Source organism: Trachinotus anak, unplaced genomic scaffold (assembly GCF_046630095.1).
Source record: "Trachinotus anak isolate AG129_WGS33_773 ecotype Australia unplaced genomic scaffold, CSIRO_AGI_Tana_v1 ptg000012l, whole genome shotgun sequence".
In the NCBI taxonomy this organism is placed as follows: Eukaryota; Metazoa; Chordata; class Actinopteri; order Carangiformes; family Carangidae; genus Trachinotus; species Trachinotus anak.
In genome coordinates this window covers 24349874-24369965 of record NW_027273863.1, presented here as the reverse complement: position 1 = coordinate 24369965, position 20092 = coordinate 24349874, and the positions used below count along the sequence as shown (strand labels likewise).

Genomic DNA, 20092 nt, shown 5'->3' with positions numbered 1-20092 from the left:
AACCTGTTCTGACAAGTTCCGTGGCAAGGAGACAAGGAAAACTGATGTAAAGTGAAGCATGCCTCACCTGGGCACAGTTGCAGACAGGTATCATTGTTGGCTAGCGCTTCATCACCGCTTGTCACTTTCAGGAATGTGCCTCCAGGCTTTCAAGTCTGCTAAACCAATTTCCGATATAACACGTCTTGCATCTAAGGAATTTCCAAACAGCGTGTGCAGCCAACGTCAGCTATTGTCAGTGAAAGCTCAAGCTGTGTTTGTGTCAATCTGTATTATATTCCTCCCTGCATGTAGATTTTTGAGACATACCCAAAAGTGCAGCTAAAATAATTTAAAACCTCTGGGAAAAAAAACAAGCTTCCCTCAGTGTCTTCACCTTCGCTGGTAATGAGAATGCAGCTCATTGTTGGTGTGTTAAGCTGTGGCAGTCGGTTGAAGGAAAACATACACAAATACACTGCTCAGAGCCAGAGCACTGGATCACACACCCCCTCTGCAACCCGATTTAAAGACATTTAGGCCCCATTTTTCTTTCAAGTTAATACCCCAACTTAGCTTTGCAAAATGAGCGTAACTCACATCAAGTTTGCTGGCTGACAAATTTGTTTTGACACTCATTTTTATGTGCGCCAGCGTTGCGTTGGTTCATGTCGGTGGGTAGACGGAGTGAGCGAGGCTGATAGAGTTGGCTACTCGCCGTGCTCCAAACCCTTGGCGGTGGAGGGATATCTTTCACAGCAGATGCCAGAGAGAGGCAGATGCTTTTCATCTTCAATGAGACAAATTCCTAGAGCGAGGTTTATTCTTTATTTATTTAGCTACTTATTTATCCCAGTGCAGCTTGGTGCCTCCCAGCTGCACACAAATACTATGGGACAACACTTGCCACCATGTGCATTTGTGTTGTGTGTTGGTGGTGCCAGTGCTGGTGCTGGTGAGAGAAGGAAAGAGCATCATTGTGGAAATGGTGCAGTGTGATCCAAAATCTGAGCAAGTGGCTCAGAACACAGGAAGACATTGCTTGCCGCTATGTGGGAGAGCGAGAGAAAAACAATGAGAACGTGTAGGGGTGGACGTCTGCCCTTGTGAGATAGTATGTGGATCCTTATGTCTTGCTAATGATTTGACTCTGCAGCCTGGTTTGTGTGGTTGAGTGAGAGAAGGAAAGTGTTGGTCAGAGAGACAGAGTTGGCACTGCATAATGGCGGCGAAAATGATCATCCAGATTATTTCACCAGAAACTGAGATTCTAATTAATGAATCACAATAACTAGTCAGGATGAATTCAGGAGCTAAATTGTTTTACAGCTACAGCGGATGATCTAAATGAATACAGACTGAAACTGCAGTGCACAAATCAGGAGGCCGCAGCATTTACCAAATCTAAGCAAAGTGATGGAGACTCTGGACTAACATTGTCACATTTTCTGTGATTTGATTTTGCCCAAATCAATTACTGGTGACTGACTGAGGCTGTACAGTTAGTACAAGTTTAATAAGTTCATGAAAAACATGTGTTTTCATATATGACGTTTATGCACAACACAATTAGCTAACTACCCATGACAGGGGGTCTCAATATAGGAAAACAATATATGAGGCGAAATCAAAGATTTGTTAGATCCGTCCGCCTAATTATCACCTACAACACGGACGTGTATTGGAGAAACAAAGGGGAGGCTGTGTTTAATAAATTCAAGCCTGGAGCTTCCTGGGCTGGTTAGCTGCTGTTAAGGAACAGCCCTTCTCAACAGCACCATTGAATTCATTAATTTGAATCATTCCACAAAATTTGAGACATAGGTGGTGATTCAGAGGCTGAAGACAATTAATGCTGCAGCACTGGCTGGTCTATCCAGAGAGAGAGAGAGATAGAGATAGAGAGAGAGAGAGAGAGAGAGAGAGAGAGACAGGATGCTTTGGTGGAAACATTACGTCTGAACACAAAGACATCATGATAAAGAAGAGAAGGTTATTGAATGGATACAGAAGTAAAAATAACCATATCAGCAGCCATTCATGAGGACGTCCGCTCTCTAAGTCCATTAGGAAGAAGCTTTGGAGTCTCGGGTGTCTGGGGAGTTCTCAGTATTGCAGAGCGTGACATATACAGTATATATATACACTGTATAATAGACACAAGACTAAGAGGTTTAGGGAAGTAATTAACAAGGGAACAATGGGATGTGAACATCTCAAACAGTAAACTGTGGAGGACAAGGGAGCCTCTGTGTGAGTTGAGCGGGGAGGAGAATACAACAAAAAATACACACCTATGCTATTTGCTTGTTTGCCACCCACATCAGGTGCCTGTCATTCAAGTTAATACCTGTTGTGTGTGTGTGTGTGTGTGTGTGTGTGTGTGCCAAAGGAGTGGCCAACCATACAGAAGTGCTAGTCTACAAACAGACAATGGAAGACAGCTACGCAGCAAGTGCGCAGAGGCTGTGTAAACACTACTATTACACTAACTACAGGTAGCATCTCTGCTCGCCATCGTTTCCATCCCTCCTACTCATGTTCTCTCTCTTTCTCCATCTCTGTTTAATGGGTCATCCTGAGTGTGGGGAGGTGGGACAGCTGAGATATATGGCTAGCAGTGTTGGGAGCTAATCATGGCCATCTCTGGAGGTGATAAACCCAGACCGGAGAGGTTTGTGTTGGCACATTCTGCAACGGCTCCATAAACACAGTTACAAGCTGAATTTCGACAGCAGTGTTTTGGCCCTTGATTAGTTTTCCATGCCCTAGAAGACTCACCCTCATAAGTCTCTGCTCCTTTTTTTTTTTTTTTTTTTTTTTTACCTCAGCAGTGAACATACACCACAAGATCCCAAGAGAATTACTGGAAGCCAGTGAGCCACATATTGTAAAATGAAAGTGTAAAGTAACCAAATTAGGTTTTCACTCCAACTCTGAAAGCCTTGCTGTATCCACAGACTTGATGGCGCATGTCGTTTTTACAGGGCTACGCTAAAACCCAACAAAGGCTAATGTCCTGTGACCTATCCAGTTCCACAGCACTCCTGTTTACAAGCTGATTCCACAGAGTTAATTGTTAACGCTTTACTGCCGAGAGGAAGATTGAGAGACTGAAAAACACTCTAACAGACGAGTGCACTTCCTTAAGTTGAGCAATAGAAAGCAGGGAGTGCTGATTATGCTGACCTACAATGAAAGCAGCCTGGGAATGAATCACATGAGCAAGCTTCACTTCTGTGTGGATGACTCAAATGAATCCATCAGGTAGTTCATTTAGGACACGTCAATAATTAAGTATAGTACAACAGCCGTGTGAAATCCATGTAGATGTTTACAATAAACTGTATGGCGCACAGCCACCACGACGCACTGCGATGTAATCTGTGACGCATGAGGGTCGGACTTCATGCCCCATGCTCCTGATAATGTCCTGACACAGGCACTAACTCGCCTCTCAACAGAATGCAAAGACACTGCGTATTGGCTTCACCCATATGATACAATGTCGATTGGCATTTAGTCTGGTTGAGTGAACATTTAACAAAACTCAAGCACCTCCATAAATTGCCAGTGAAGTGGGGATTTACAGTCACCTCTGGAGGGGCTACCAATCTTTTCAGCTGCAAATCAATCTGAGAATGAAAGGTGATATGTATTACACTGATATGTATTACACCCAGTAGAAGAGACATACCAGAGTGCCACTTCCATTTGAATTTATTGGAGAGTGATTATTGGCGTTGTCGAGCTGCAGAGCAAGGAGAAAATGGCTCGCACTACAAAGTGCTGGGCGAAGGGCCTGCAATAAATCAAAAAGCAGGCTCAATGTAAAACAGACATTCATCAAATAAGAGCAATGCTGTGTATACCTGGACCAATCGACTGGATGAAACAGCTCTCTGAAGTGGCACCAATCTTGGGAGCCATATCAACAGAATACAAACCTGTGCAGCTTAAGCATACTTTAATTCTTTTGTATGGAAAACATGTATTTCCTATAAATTTCATCCCATTCGTTGACATCCCAACAGGATTACTTTGACACTTATAGGTATTAACATTATTATGATTATTATTTTGCTTATAAATCCTCTGTTTATCTATTTCTTACTTATCTGTCCTTTGCTTTTTCTCTCCACCAACTGAGGGATCTTTGTTTGGTGGTGCATTAATAAAATTATTTTTGTTATTATAAATAAATCTAATGGAGAAAATTCCAAAGCTTAGTATTCAGTTCAGGGTCTCTGAAAGCCAAAAGCCATGCAATGGTTCAAAGATTGAAAAAAAAAAGTTATAAATATTTGTCTTAGTTTACATTTTAGAGAGTTTCACAAATTAATTCCTGCATAATTAAGAATGATTTTGTGGTATGGCCAAACATTAAATTAGCAATATAAACTGAGACACATTCTCAACAGCAGATGTGCACATATATCAAAAGGGAAATTCACACTGTCAAGCAAGAGAGATGGGCTAACACGTCACCACTTGACGGTTTGCTTGTGGACAGATGGTGCCATAAAATGACTAGGCAGGCAGCACAGAAGGCACGGACTCCCCCCTCACACCACACAGAGGACTTCAACCCCCCCTACCACCACCACCACCTCCTCGGCAGAAAGCCTCGGCTCCGCCAGTGAAAGACAAACAGAGTGAAGGCATGTGAGCAGAAAGACTGGCAAATACAGAGCTCCATAGATCAATAGCTTGCCAAACACAGGCAGTTGTTCGGGCTCAGCTCAATCCACAGATCAATCGTGGGGGGATTTTTCACAACTAGAAAGAGCTGAAATATTACAAAAATGACGCATTTGAGATCTACATTGGGAGGATATGGAGTGCAATACAAACTTATAACACATTGCATGAGCATGTGTTTTTTTCACTAGCATTGCCTTATTTGGACAGAAACCTCTTTAGATTGTAAGTGTATTTAGTTTCCACAGGTGGCACACGTAAGAATATTGAGCCTAACTTTGCATAAGAGGGTAGGAGGAGCTTTACAGGGCTTCATACTCTTCAGCAGGTGTCTACACTGTTCTAAATCAATTACTTCTAGTCAGTCAGTACTTAGGCAAGGGGGGTATTGTACATCAGCTTGGTGTCAGGCCAGATTAGCGACTGTAACGGCCTGGGAGTGAAGCTCTTTGGCCAGCAGAGACCCTCCGGAGGCCGACATGTGAAAGAAGCTGTGGCCTTATGGCTCAGTGACTGAGCAGCAACTCCAGTAATTGTTTGCCACAATACTTTGTACTGGGGTTGGGCTATCTGCAGGCTGTACATTGTGGGACTAGCAGACAATCCCCTAAACCCTTTCCATTCCTGTAATATGTCTAGTCACTGCAGAAAATGATGCAAATCAATGAGCAGACCGCTTTAAGGCCCTACTGGATTTGCAGGATTTCTTCATCAATGTGATCAAAAACCATGATTTATCAGGTATTTAATTCCCAGAATTAGTCAGACAGACCTCAATGTGTGAGTCTCTCCATATTCCCTCTACTTTGTACACAAAAATATTTCTACAGAAATAAGGACTTGCCTACTCATACTGACAAGATTCAAACTGGCTGTGAATGGATTAACTTTCTGCTATTAGTCAAATAAATAAATGAATAAATGAAGATCATTCACCTGTTCATGAACACTGGGAGGACGGGCTCTGCTTGTCCAACTGTAATCTCATTATCTCTCTACATCCTTTCATGCAAATCTACTTCTGAGCAACTGCAGTATCAGCAATGATATTCCCTTAGAACGAAGCACAACTCAACACAGGGTAACTATAACCTACATTCACTTTATGACAGAATGAATTTTTCATAGTGTACTGAATGGTGTTGGGTTTGTTTGTCTTCAGTCAGAGCTGAAACGCACAGATGAAACTGTATGTTGACACAATGCTTTTATTATTTCACCTTACAACATAGCACGTAAAAGACACGGGGAAAACAATCCTCTGCAGTCCAAGGTACAGAGGAACAAACCCAGTGTTGACGCAGGGACGGGTTGGACTAACTCAGGGGGGGCTGGGAAAAACACCTCGTAAATACTCAAGCTTTTGTGGTGGGAAAGATAAACATTGTGCCTGATGGCGTTTGAGGCAAAGCGTAAGGTTTTATTTAGAAAGGAAGACCCCTTGATGAGAACTGTTTGGATGAATTAACAAGGCACACTGAGACCTTACTTGAAAAAAAAAAATATATATGTGTAACTCAAAGGAAAGCCAGGACTGGCCTAGCTGAAATGGTTAAGTCCTAACAGATTTAACATGGGTTAGCTGCCATTGCAAATGTGGAAAAAGAGGATCCCCAAGGTCCTAATCCAACTCCTTCCCTGCCTTCTATTCCAGGCAGTTATCCTCTCAGTCCCCGTCTAACTAGTGAAAAAAGGCAGATTCTAATAAGCCTTTCTGTCTTTCTGTCAGTCTGTGTTTGTCTCCATCCCCGTTTCCTCCTCTCTCTCTCTCTCTCTCTCTCTGACCATGTCTCCTGCTCTGTCTCTTTCTCTCTGTGTGAGCCATGAGCCAGTCTGTTGGAGCAGATGGAACCATATATCCCCATCTCTCTCCGGAGGCCCAAGGATTTAAAATGTAAAAGAGATGAGTGTGGAATAGGCAGGGACTAGTGGATAAAGGGCAAGAGAGGCAGGGGCTCTCAGAACAGACCATGTTCATCAGACGAGTGCAGTCTTTCTAAAAACTAGGACTCTGCTCTGGAGCAATAAACCACAAAAATGTGGACTAAAAACAGTCCACAAACCTGACGCGTCTGTCCTCACCGAGGGACTAATCCTACATTTGTCCCACATGTTATGAGTGGAGCAGAAACCTGTACTCCTTTTGGTACCACGGGCAGATCCGAAAATTCTCTTGTGCTTTTTATAGAAAAGTATTCAACATTAAATCTGATCATCAGCTAATCTTTTTTTAAGTCTTTAATCAAGCAAAATGACAAATATTTAATGACCCAACTGAATGTTGATAGTTACCAGCCACAGGCAAAAAATAAAGTGGAATTATTAGGATGCTACTCCTCCTGAGGCTGTCTGTTCGCAGTCAGACCTCTCTTCCTCCCCTCCTCACCTCAGGCCACCTTTCAGGTAATGAGAAAGTATCTGGACACTGTATCTGTCGTCTGGGAGAGGATTCTGCCTCGTCCTCCATCTCTGGGTGGCAGGTTGACAGAAAGCAAGAGTGAAGAACCACAGGCGGGTGAGGTTGTGAGCAGAACAATCGATTGCCAGCTGACTAGCAAGGTCCATTATACTGACAGGCCGGAGCCACAACACGATGCCCTGCACTCCACCAACGCCCTCATTACAACCAATGAATCTCTCACCAGGCCCAGTCTCTCTACTGCCCCCCCCCCCCCCCCCCGCTCTCTCTCTACAGTACAGTACATCTCCCTGCCAAAGTGTGGACTGAATTTCACTCTGTCAATCTGATGGAAGTGTTTGAAAAGAGGCAAAAGCCACATCTAAGCCTCTAGTTTTTTGCACTAGGCACCAATGGATACAGAACAAAAGATGACATGGGGGTAATCCACTGTTGCAGCAGCCTAAATGTACATTTAAACCTGGGCTATCTCCAAGAAATGGACCTCTGTCATATTACACATTTCCCCCACTATCAGCCTGTCTTTCAGCTATGCTATCTGCTCCTCTTGTCCTTTTTACCCCCACCATCCTTCCAGATATTCTGAAATCCTCGGTCCTTGGAAGACTTATTTATACTCTCCCCCCTAACCCACCCCTCTCCTTCACAGTACAGCTGCAGATAGGATTTACCTGCAGCTGAGAGAGCCTCCAGACTATCAATTACCACCAGTGTAGAGCCACTGTTCTGTTGCTTGACTAACAAGACACACACACACACACACACAAAAAAGACTTCTTGGACACATCCAGTTAGAGAAATTCTGGGCTGACTGTGAGTCATAGGATTTTACAGACTAATCAAATAGTTAGATGAAAATCCACTTCATAAAAAATCCAGACAAGAGCTTCTCTTGTGATTCAGTGCCAGTACAAACACATCCAATCAAGCAAACTTGTATTTAGATCAAGTGGTCTATGCAAGAAGAGCAGAAATTGTAAGTGAAGAAGCCAGAGATTTAATCTTTAGAAAATAAATTAGTGGCATTTATGGAAAAAAAAAATCAGTAAAACTTCAAAATTAGGTCACTTCAAGTATTACAATCACATGTTGAAAAATGAATTATGAAGCTAGCTAGAATAATAGAAGAGCTAATGCTGTGACTCAACTTTTGACTCACAAATTTACATATATGTTGTTCAAGGACGTGTGAGCAAAGGCTGAAGTCTAGTGCTCAACAAGAAGCTCAAAAAAAAACTTGGAGCCTTCACTGCAGTTCATTTGTATAGTTGTGATGTTTGACTGGTCTGAAAACAGAGATCTCACCAAATTCTTCCTGACACATCATCTCACTGTCTGACAATGATTAGACTGAACACCGGGCCGTTACACATACGGAAAGACATGCAGGGACAGGACCTGTCACTCACCCGACCAGATCCACCCTGACGCCTAAAGTGCCTCTGTCAGGTCAACAGATGAGAAGCCGTCACAGCCGATGCTGCAGTCATCAAGCTGAAGTTATTCCATAGACTGCTTAAATGCTATCTTGCCCTGTGCTGTTAAACTTGGCTGAGCATGTTTGGGCTCAAGGCGTCAGTTTTGATTCCCTGGTTTAGTGATCTGTTGTTGCACCATCACAGGAAGTGAACAACCATCGAGGACACAGAAATCATGCAAGTGGCATAGGCTAACATTTCCTAAGGGTGTGTGTCTGTATAGAGTGCTAGCATCTTTTTCCAGTTCTTCCCCATGAGAAGAGAGCGCCTACAGATAAAGTGCTGCACAGCAGTGTAGTGTGGCCTCTCTGAGCATGTCCAGTTGAAAATCTCTAAACTTTTCTGAAGAGCACTCGTGACGTCACTGTGGCTCCTTTTCAGGAAACCACTGAGATGTTTTAAGACTGGTCGCTATGGTAACCAAGAAAGTGGAGGAGAAGCTTGCTCTGGCCGTGTCTGTCTATCCAGAGCTGTGTGGTATGTCAGACAGAAACTATCACAACAAAGACAGAAAAGCCCATTTGAGGGAGCAGATCGGACTGACACTGAATGTTGTTCAAACAAATAGCAATAAAAAGCAAAGGGGCGATGCTAGTCTATCATACAACCACAGTGGTGATATGTTGTCATAGAAACAAAACCCATGCACAGTGCTTTTCTGATGAAGTGCAGGGACGAGGCGCACCCCAGTGCTCTGCTGGCGCTTTTATGCCAGAGAAAAACATTACATGAACACACTCTAATGAAACTCTTATGAGGACGACAGCCTGCAATCGAGCAATGCTTGGTCAAGTAGCCAGTCCACACAGCCCAATGTAAGCCTGTGAAGAAAGATCTGAGGAAATGGATTCCTTTTAAGTGAGCCATCACGTCTAGCCGTGGCAGTAGCACAGTGATCATTAGGATAACATATTCAGGTCAAAAAGCTAATGAATGTGCATTAACAAAGGAAAACACTTTGCGACATTCACAGCTCACTATCAAACCATTTAAACCACCAGCCACACCAGATACTGAGCAAAAGGGGATTTTCCTCATGCTTGGACAAAATGTGCAAAAATGTACAATACATTATTTATTTCATACATAAAATCAGATCCCCTTGGTGAGTTTACAGGGGCCATCCTTTTCACTAAAAAGGGGAACTGGTTATCCCTCCACTTCCACTTTCCTGAACCAGTCCTCCTGTCTGACTGTCAGCAAAGACAGCCAAGTCTCCCATGTTTACTAATGTAGAAGCAACCCCTTTATCAGGGAAGAGATTTGTAGGGAAGAGGCAGGGGATTAGCCTTCAAATTACCAGGCAGACAGCATCCCTGCTCCAGGGTTGTGAAGCAGTAATCTCTGAGGCTGAGGGGGGAGATCCAGATAAAGGTTTGGGACTGGTGCTGTGGAACTCCAAACTCCAAACTGTGCATAAGCAAAATATGAAAATGTGTTTCAGGGGAACCAATTTTTTTCAAGTTTCCCCTTCCCCTTTTTTGTGGTAACTACATTTATCGGATTAGATCACATTATATAGTTTCTTCCATGTTGTTCGGCTATGTAGTGTCATTACAACACCCCTGCAGTGCAAGAAAGCTCTCAAACAGGAATGCTGTAGCTAGGCAGGGCTGGTGGAATTAGATTTCAGTGGCCTTGCCCATGGTTCTTACATTGTCACCCCGCTGCCCTCCCTTAAACAAGCAGAGCTCTCCTCAGAGAATACCCCCTGGACACAGGAATGTTTCATCAACGCCTCAGCCCCCAGCATCCTTACAGGGCCACAGTGGGCCAACAGGCGCTGTGCAGGCAGGCTATAAATAAGTCAGGCATTATAATGAAACCAAATGAATCTCCATCCATCTTCCCAAAACAAGCAGGGGACCTCAGAGTTCTCCAGGAGGAGGAGACGCTGCCTGTGAGTGAAGATGAACCACAAGATGAACAAAAGCTAAATGTTGTGCTGATGCTGAATATTTCTCGAGGTGAAACATGCAACACACGTGCTGTTCTCTCACACACTAGTATGACTACATATAAATCTGTGTGTGGGTAGCCAAGACTGTGAGGGCTTATTATTCCATTTCATGATACCTTATGGATATGAAAGGCCACTCCCTCCTGCTACTATGTTGATCACAGCAGAAAAAAACATCATACAGTAACTCAGTAGGAAGCGACAGGGGAGCTGATAAAGTAATCAAGCAGAATGTGGAGTTTAAGCCAGACATTAGAAGAAATTGGGAGGCTGAGCAAATAAGGATGCTGGTGAAGCACCAAATAAATCGAGCCTCCATTTAGTTTTATTTGCTTTGCTGCAGTTTAGCGTCACAGTCGTCCCCTTACACTAAAGAGCAAGGTAAAGCTTCGACCTTTAATTTCTTTTTAATGGCAGCCCACAGGCATCTAATCTGAACTTGTCTTTCTGCAGAGAAGGCTATTTAAGCTACATGATATTAGTCTGCGGTCATACAGTGATTCAATGATATAACATCAAAGAAATGAACGGTATAATGCAGGAGAGCAACAACAATGACCTGTAGCTTCTTCTTTATTCAGAAAATAGTTATAAAACACAGAAGAATTTAGATTAGTCATGACTGTGTGTCTTGCATCGCTGCACATTTCACATACGCAAGTATAAGCTTGGCCTTGTCATACATACAGAGTACATAAAAATGCAGCTGCCCCTGAAAATGGAGGCTGTTTCAATCAATGTGTAGGCGTAATGGGATGATGTGGAATTGAAATGAGTTTTGTGCAAGGAGGGAAATGTCCTCTCTGACAAAGCGGATTTGTGTTCCCATTGAGAAACCCATGGCTGTAATGCAAAGAGCTAAGGTTGAAATGGAAGGTGCAAGGCTATGAGCACAAAACAGACCTCTGATGGCTGGCTATGACTGATCATAAAATGTTGATAGATACATTCAAAGAGAAGAATAGAATACATAATGTGAAAAAAAGAGTACAGAAAAGGGCTGAAAGAAAGAAAAGAGATGACTATGATCTAAGCCTGGGCGCCATCATCCACTTGTTTTCAAATCACTTTAAAGAGACAGTCAGCTAAAGCTGCACCACTACAGATGGAGCTGGATTTTACAAGACAATTTCCATTCATCCCTAATTGGCAACAAAAATAACATCACCTTGCTTAAAATAAACCTGCCTGCTTGTTTGGATATGATCTCATCTTGGATATGTCAAAACCTTAACGCGTGTTTCGCAAGCCTGTGTAGATGTCAGAGTTTCGGCGTAGACTTAGTTCAATCAAATGAGCTCTCTGCTTGGGGCAGCTGAGGAAAAGTGTTCTTGTCAAAACACTGGTGATTTTAGTAGTAAAGAAGCCCCTTTTTTTCCGAAAACCTTCTCAGCACCTGTCACGATGAATGAGGGACTGTCTTCGAGAAAGAAGTGTCACAACTGAGACCAGAAAGTGACTATCAGCGCAGCTAACACATCACACAGGCGGTGGCCGCTGACTGACATCGCACATTACGCAGGATGTATCTGGCTCACTCACGCCTCGCTGCATAAACATGTCACTCAGCACAGAAAAGAGGATTGACAATCAGGCCAAGTCATCACAAACCTACTACTCATGACCTTGTCACAATCAGGCAAAAAAAAAAAAAATCCTGACAGAAGAACAAATGAAAAAATAAAATCCCACCTCTGCTGGAATTTCAAAGTCTGAAGCTCTCTCATAAACAAGTGTATGCAGCCTCTACAACAAAGCTTTGAACTTTAATAACCCAACAAAGAGCTGGTAGATTTTCTGTCTACCTACAGTACGCGTCATAGACAAATGTCTGGCTCTGCTGACACAATCGCCTTCACAGACATTGATCTGTGATTGTAAGCAACCTCTTTCATGTCCCAACTGGGATGAGAGTGATTAAGCAGATCCATCATGTGTTAACAGGCCATTACACATCACCCAATTCAGCGATGATGAGAAATCAAGTTCTATGGAAAAATCCATATGTTCAGCCCATAATTACTTTTGAGGAATCCGATGGGGAGGGAGCTTGAGTGATTGACTGTTCCACACAGGCTAATTTATTCCAAAGGAAAGACTGCAGCCTGGGCAGTTATTTAAGTGAAGGACATTTTGTATGTTTGGCCAGGGAATCTAATAAAGGGTAGTGGTACACAAATGACCTTAGTTATTTCCTGAGGTCATATCCTACATATCACTTAGTGTTTCTCAGGAACGCCGCCGGTGTCGAAGCGACTGAGGCGTAGTCGTAAAAGTGGAATGAAGGGTCAGTGGCCTGCATGGTGGAGGTGAAGGAGGACGACCTACAGGTCACACAAGGTGGGCAGGAATTAGCTCTGCTTGAACAAATGACCAGGGTTGACGGTTTTTTTGTCCTGTTTGTTTATGCTACTGAGCAGCTGAGCAGACATTTTAACTGTTGTGTCCATATTGAGTTTCGCCTCAAGGTCATTTTTTAATCAAGTCTGGGTGAACACTCCCAGTCAAGACTAACAGGGGTGAGCTGCACAGTGAGGTTTGTTCTCCTGAATCATTAACTAAAAAGGAAAAATAGAAACAGTACAAAATAGAAAAACAAGCTCAGAGAAAACACAAAGTTCCCATTGCAGTAAGACAGACCCGTGGGGTAAGTCTAGTCATTTCAACTGCCAAACAAAACGAGACAGACATGTTATCTACACCATGTTCTTTGAAAACCTAAGACAGCTTTGATGGAAAAGAGCAAAAAGAATATTTTCCCCACTGAAACCAGCTCCTTGTGTTGAGCAACAAACATATTGTGAAACCACTGCCACATTTATTGTGTCCAAGAGCAAGATGAACTCCGTCCAAAAGTTCTTCAAAGCATATAAAAGTTTAATGTAGCAATAAAAAAAGATGCAAAAGATTTAAGACACAATTAAAGCTGAAGGGCACATTTAGAGCTGGTTAATCATTGTTGAGATGAGTTTTCAGGTGTCTTCAGTCACATCCTCCCCAACAATGTCTTTCAAATATGGTATGGCTGATAGTAGAAGAAAAACTAACGTTAAACTGTGAACCCACGCTGGGAAACATGTCTTACAAGTTATGCTTGAAAACCAAGGCCAAAACATTTTCTGAAAATCATAATTTGTGACTTCCAAAAGTTCTCCTCTACAATTATCTGGGATTTCAAAGCCTCTCAGTGTCTCCTTCTAACTGGAATTCTTGTCGCTGAAACTTTATCCTCCAGATTGCCCGGAGAGATAAAGACAACTGGAAAAACAGGTTGTTTGGCCTCAGTGTAGGCCTAATGCAGTAGAACGGCAGGGTGCCTCACCTTAGCAGCGGTAGCTAGGGGACATTCTATGGCCCTTCTATTCAGTGTCCTCTGAATACGTAGGGGAGGGCTCGCACCAGACAGGGCAATTTGCCAGAGAGCCAGCCAATAGAGCTGAGCCAAGACGAGGTTAAACTATTGTTTTGGCTTAACAAGCAAGAGTGAGCAAGGACAAAAGAAAAGGGGACAAAAGAATCGTAAGAAAATACCTGACTATTGAAGTGTAACACATCAACTTACTTTGTTACTTTTATTGTAAGAGGCGAGCTGTAAAGGTAAATCCCAAGATGAGAAATAACACTCAGTGGCACCGGGACAGATAAACTTCAGAGCGTAGGACAGATCAGTCAGTTTCAAAAAGTGCACCTGTGCCTCTTTGTTTTTTAAGAGATAAAAACTTTTGATTTTTCACTGATACATTATAATGTCTGTGGTGCAGAAGTCCCACTTACCAATGCATGTCAATAACGTCCACTTATAAATAAATCCCTTCTATTCCGTTCTATTGTGAGGCACTTATTCCAGAGAGAGGGAGAGAGAGAGAGTATCCAAATCCTAGAAAAGAAAATCCACCAGTATCCACAAAAGATTATCCCTGAAAGATGTCTTATGAAAAAGTATGTGAGAGAAAGTAGTCTCCAGTTCCTGCTCAGTTATTCCATTCACACCGTTTCATTAAACCACAGGAACTGTCTTTTGGCTCCCTGGCAATACGTTTCCAGCTGTGGCTATCGAGCAGTGTGGCTTGGGGAGAGATCCTTCAGAGGCAGAGCTTGTTCTCATACTGAACGGGCGCTCAGGGACTGCCTGGGAGAAGCCAAACCCACCGTGTGATGTCACTGGTGTCAGATTTCAGTGAGAAGAGGGAGGGGGCTGTGGGGCCTTACCTTTTGAACCTTGACCAATGAGAGACAATTTTGTAGTGCACCTGCATGTAGAAAAAAAGGACTGAGGCACAGGTACACGTGACGTTACGTATTCCTGCTGCTTTAAGGCTCCATTATGGTTATGGCTTATCTATTGACCACCTTCCAGGGAGAGAATGTGGCCTCATGAAAGCTCATATGATGTCCTATCGTAAACCTGACGACAGGTTGTCTGACACGTCCAACATCTCCAACTCTGCTCTCAAATGGGACTCCAGCGTGTTTTTCAAAATCAATTTGCAGTGTCATTACTGCTGAATCAAAGAGGTTAACAAGGTGTGACCTTGAAACATTCAAGTTTTCCCGGGGGACTGTGACAATTTAACACATGTCCAGCGACATGTGTTTTGGATGATGAAACTGTTTGAAAAATAATTTGGCCTTCTCTCTCTTTGTGAAAAAAAAAAGGGGGGGGGGGGGTAGGTAAATAAATATGCAAAATCCTCATTCTTAAATCAGCACGGCGTTGAGTGTGCACACACCACACACACACACACACACACACACACGAGTCCCAAACACACTGCTCCTCACTCCCTCTGGTCAAACTCTGCTAGCCATGGAGCTAATCATCCACAACAGATGTTCAGAAATGTTCAGTCGGATTTATGATGGAGCTCAGAGGAACAGCCAAGTCAGCCTCTGGTGCTGTTTTTTTCTCTTCCGTTCTACAAGGACAAGGGATTGCACTGAGAGAGGATGTCAGCACAACCATTCTCTTCCCCCAAAATTCCCTCACTCTCTGAGATTCACCATCCGAGACGACAGCGCCTTAATAGATCACACAGCCTCCGGACCTTGGGGAGAGGTTTGCTCATTTATCCCCATAATACTGTGTGGACTGTAACTTGACTCATCCAGCAATGCTTCAACAATGCTTCGCCCTCAACGTAGCAATGTTTTTTTTTTTTTTTTAAACGAATCAGTGGCATTGCTGACGCTGCAAGCCATGACCTAGACTGAGACCAATGTTTTTAGATGAGGCCATGCATAGTGTTGTGCTGCATTAATAATTAACTTTTTCATAACAACTACATCATAATATGTTAATACTTTCTGAAAGGACAAATTGTCTTTAAGCAGTGCCATACTATTGGCTAGTGTAATTCCTATTCATCTAAATAAGGCAGTACTGCTGATACATTGCAGTACCTTAAGGAAACTAACATAATAAAAGACATTCAGACTGAGGTTCTAAAAAGCACTTATGGGTGTTTCCACTAAGAGCAGCAAAGTTGAATGTCTTCTAGGCTCAAACTGTGCTGAAGGAAATGGCGAACTGCAATGTGTTCTACATTTCTCTTTGTTGTTAACAATGGGAGACAGTCTGATTTTACTGCAGGCTGCAGATCTGTGCACACAACAGACTTTTCAGCAAGGGAAAGAATTGTTTTATCTTTAACTTTCATTCTAGTTTACAACAAATGGGATTTGGGTCATCTGATTAAAAAGTAATTCAATTTGAAAAGCCTAAAATATAAATACATTCCTGCTGTATGTGCTGCAATAATCTTACTAATAAAAAAAAATAAAAGGCATCTCAAGCATGTACCACGGAGAAAAAGTTCCTAAAATGTCAACACAACTATCACACAACGATATGCAAAAAGAACAACCAATCTGGACATATTGGAAACCTCTCATCCTTTCCAAACTAATGAGTTTGAGGGAACCTTCTGGAGAATAATTATTACACCTACACACCCCTGAGGAGAGAAGAAGAAGTATTTTTGTGGGTGTAAACAGACTGTGCCAGCTCAAATGTCACATTCATCTGAAATCAAATTGCTGAACAAATCGCACAGTGGTAGGAGATAGAAGTGAAGATTATGGGCCGGTAGTCTTAGCAGAGTGGCACACAGAAATTAAGTGTAAGATACAGTAATGTTGGGTGTAGTGCATCAGTTGCACAACATGCGCCATTTCATCTCTGGTGTAATCTCATTTTAGTGCAATGTAAAACTCAAAACACAGATGGAACTGAGCAGTAACTCCCTATGCAAGATTAAAACTCTGGCCTCAAGGGAGTTTTTGTAGCTCAGGCAGTTTTGGGACTTATCTTTTGCCCCACCCCCCACAAGTTTGAAAAGAGATGGAAACACCCCCTACCAAGTCTGAGAATTTATAACATTGTGACAACCACCCATCCCCCGCTCATTTCATTAGCCTTAAAAAAGGTTGACAACCTCTTCAGTCTGAAGGAGCCAGCCTCTCCCGGTCTTAAGCCAGTCTGCTAACAATACCCAGTTAATAGATTCTAGTAAGAGCCTGATTTTGTGAGATCATTGTTTTTCTGCCTTTTCTGGCTTTTTTTTTGTGAGTTCTTGCATGTACACAATCAGTTGTGTAGCTCCGGGTCATCTGCAGGTGAAGAACACCTCAGCTCCTCTGTGAAAGAGGAGTCATCATCTGATGGGAAACTGCACTAGCTGCTGTAGATGAATCACACTGGCCTTGGGCTTTATCAATATAACCGTCTGCACCATCTAACAAGTCTGCCAAAACATTTTAGAAAGATTCAGCTTGGAGGTAAGAAAATAAGTTTCTTGGTGTCGGGTCAGAAGAGCTCACATTGACTGAATGAATGATATATATCATAACAAGGATATACTGTGTTTGCTGCAGTTCAAGACATTGCAGTCTGCAGTCATCTTAAACCACTTGTAAGTATATTACTATCTCATATCAAAAATAATGAAATTAGAAAAAACATCCTTTAAACGCCACCATAATAGTCGTGTTTTATCTCCCCATTCAGATTTAGAGGGGTCACTGAATTCTGGCTGCATGCCAGTGGAAAAATGCTGACCTGTGTCATAAACACTGAGCCGTGAAAGTCAGTGTGCTGCTGCTGATGGGCTCTTAAGACACTATGTCATCATGTCCAAAAGCACAGCTGGGCAACACCTGTTAGCTCAGAATTCCCAGCCCAATTCACAATTTACTGAGGCTTGGCTACTGCTGTTATCTGTTTGTTAACCAATTTACCTCCAGATTGTAATGGTGCTGCTATTTATTTCACATGCACGGATCGTGTCATTGCTCACAAACATGGGCTGGAAGTACCCGCAAATCATCAGTTAGCATTTAACCTCATCCTGTCATCTGAAACAAGATAAGTTACAGGCTTGTGTGCAAACATAAAACAAAAAACACCAAAACTATCATCCATCAGTTAAAAGAGGAAAAAGCAGCACTTGCAGATAGTATCTAGTAAGACTGGTCACCTTTAAAAATGCAAAGTAAAGTATCCCTGTGCTACACAAAATGAATGAAAATGTCAAGCTGTGTGTGCGAGACATACTTCTGCTCCACATTCCAAACACTAAGGGCAGACTTTTGGCCCTGAATTTTTCTCAGGACAGTCTGCAGATAACACTGGCTCCGGAGCTAAGAGGGAAGGTGATGGCACATGGCGACAGGAGGTGTGAAAAATACAAGGACAGTGGGAAACCGAGTACATAAAAACACCGATAAGACTGGCTTCACGGTGCTGACCTTCAGTGAGTGCCGGCATGTGTACGTGCCTGTACAAATATGTGTCTGCGTGTGTAGAGCCTGTGAATCTGCGCACGTGTCCAGTGCCTCGGCCTCAGTGTATGTGTCCATACAGGTGGGTGTGCCGGCTTGCTCAGATTGACTTTTTAGTCACAGACAGAATGAGTACAAGAAAAAGAAAAAAATGGCTAAAAGAAGTGTGGTAGAATTGATAGAGGAAGGCACCTATTTTCCTGCTACTCATTGAAAATCAAAAACAACGAGCGCTCTCCATTACACTCTGCTGCTGACAACTGGCAGGGCACGCTCTCTAAGGGGAACAGCAGAGCATGCCGCAGAATGCAAGAGACAAATCATTTTTATCTGGGACCCCGGCGGGTATTGACAAACCGGGGATGCATTTAGATAGCCCAATTAAAATGGGGAAATGAAGCGACATTGAGGCACTTTACAGCATTGTGCCCCTCTCTACCCTCTGGCCCCCTGCGCTCCCTGAACCTCCCCAGAGACCGACTCCTTGCATCCTGCACTCAGTGAGGGGCAAGGGGGTTGCGATGAAAGCAAAGAGGCGGGTGGCTCGGAGAAGTCGCTTTGAGGTGGAATATGCAACACGGGAGATGGTGATGTTTGTGAGATGCAAGCACTAGTGATGTAGCATCATTTTTACTGCTTCATCTTGCATGGCTAATTTCTGCACAGTCCTACTGGAGAGTAATAGTCACTGCCCCTGCACTAAAGACATCTCCAGTGAGACCAGGCATACAGCAGGGTCAAGAACAGTGTGCAAGACAAGGGACTCAATGCAACTCTCTGCAACTTCAAAGGGTAAGTTGGCAATCAATGATATGGATGTTGGCTCCATCTGTCCAAACGTGTCTTAGCAAGTGACCTTCAATGGCACCCACTCTCAATCTCTCCCGCCTGCATGGTTCAATTCACTTCTTTCTCACCTGAATATGTCTCCCTCTGCTCTCATTTTCAGACCAGAGGTTGCATTAGACTTTCTCGTTGTCCGTCATCTTGACGGACAGGGTCGAAAAAATTCTGTCATCATCTATTATTACCCGTCATTTTGATTTTCATTTTTAATGATAATGAAACACAGCCTACTCAACAGCATTTCACTTTCAGAAACAACTTAGATTATGCATTTATAAGGACATGGAGAAAAGATGAATAGAGGCACTGCTACGACAGCGGAGGGCACTAAAACGCCCTAAACAGGCCAATATGATGCACTTAAACCAGGTGCTCACTTGAGCATTGAGGGAGACTGCTGCAGAGGTGACTCTCATTAGGTTTTGCATCTTTGCAAGACCGACAACTTCTCATGGCCGAAGTTGAAGAACATTTCTCCCAGGGAAGGTATCAGATCGTGTGATTTCCAGATCCTGCTAGAACTTGCTTCACCGGGATGAAATCCTGCTGCATGTGTTCTCCCTGCATCAGGGCTGTCTGGACCCCTCTATGACGCACAGTAGTCACAGTCCTGCTACCAAGACGTGTCCTCCAGTCCGTCACTCTTCAACGTGCTGTCAGCACCCACATAGCAAGATGCATTGTTCTGAGGGGAATTTAGTTACCTCCATGATGTACCTGTGCGCAAAATGGAAAATGACAGACGGCCTCAGATTTTTCCATCACTGTTAAAAGAATTCAGTCAGTGACAGGAAATATTCAGGAAACTCGACCCGTGTTTCAGACCTGTATTTGTATTTCTTGATGAATGATCATTCCACTCAGATTACAGTCAGGAGCATTTTTGGAACAGATAGCCACCACAGCACTGACACACAACAAACATCTCAT

The 20092-nt window shown here is 43.1% G+C and overlaps 1 protein-coding gene across 5 annotated transcripts in view; it reads right to left on the bottom strand.

The window, feature by feature from the left end:
* LOC139628878 (receptor-type tyrosine-protein phosphatase F) overlaps nucleotides 1–20092 on the bottom strand; it is a 162208-nt gene that overhangs the window by 108738 nt on the left and 33378 nt on the right. For 4 of the 5 annotated variants that reach the window (XM_071491013.1, XM_071491016.1, XM_071491015.1 and 1 more), the window contains exon 1: nucleotides 14312–14643. The exons of the other annotated variant lie outside the window; for it this stretch is intronic. The gene's annotated coding sequence lies outside the window, so the exon portion shown is untranslated. Of the gene's footprint in view, nucleotides 1–14311; nucleotides 14644–20092 lie in introns of those variants that run through there. 5 annotated transcript variants of the gene reach the window in all.